At 37.4% G+C, this 690-nt stretch overlaps 1 non-coding gene across 1 annotated transcript; it reads left to right on the plus strand.

The window, feature by feature from the left end:
• The first annotated feature begins 138 nt into the window (after window positions 1-138).
• Window positions 139-244, plus strand: LOC119593219. Its single transcript, XR_005230519.1, has one exon. It is a non-coding gene; the product is annotated as a U6 spliceosomal RNA (small nuclear RNA).
• The last annotated feature ends 446 nt before the right edge of the window (window positions 245-690 follow it).

Below are 690 nucleotides of genomic sequence, written 5' to 3' on the forward strand. Positions count from 1 at the left end.
TCATTACTATGCTCAATAAAGGGCTGACTTGATGTGGATAGTAATTATCCTATGTACCGGCATTTTGCGAATTAAGTACGGAAAACATTAAAAGTCATCGCCAAGAAGTTCAAAAGTTCCAAAAGTTATAATGTTTATTTACTTGCTTCGGTAGTACATACACTAAAATTGGAACGATACTGAGAAGATTAGCATGGCCCCTGCGCAAAGATGACAGCAAAATCGTGAAGCGTTCCACATTTTTAATCGCATATATTTCATTGCTTTGCTTCAAAGTCATACCCTTGTTGATAAAGCATATAGTATAAAGTATATATATTGACCATTATGCCTTGTCTGGAGCGAGGCATGTAGGTGACGAGCGTTCGCGCCCCGGCATTCAAGGCGATCGATCCTTGACAAGCTTTCTTTCCTACCAAGAGGTATACGGCATTTGTATGCTATGTATCACGTTTTGACAGACGTAAAAGTTTAAGGACTTAATCACTTTATCAAGCATAACTGCGATAAAGTGGAACTAAATCACTGTGAAAAACAAAGTTTTCACTCTTAGTAAACATAAGCTATACCGGAATGTAATGTGCTTCGAATCCTTCACAGTTGCGACTTAGTACCGTTAATATGTTTCCACACGTATCTAAACTGTATTTACAGTTAAAGTGGGTCAAAATGCTGATATATTTTGTGGAT

This window comes from Penaeus monodon, chromosome 31 (genome assembly GCF_015228065.2).
Source record: "Penaeus monodon isolate SGIC_2016 chromosome 31, NSTDA_Pmon_1, whole genome shotgun sequence".
Taxonomy (NCBI): domain Eukaryota; kingdom Metazoa; phylum Arthropoda; class Malacostraca; order Decapoda; family Penaeidae; genus Penaeus; species Penaeus monodon.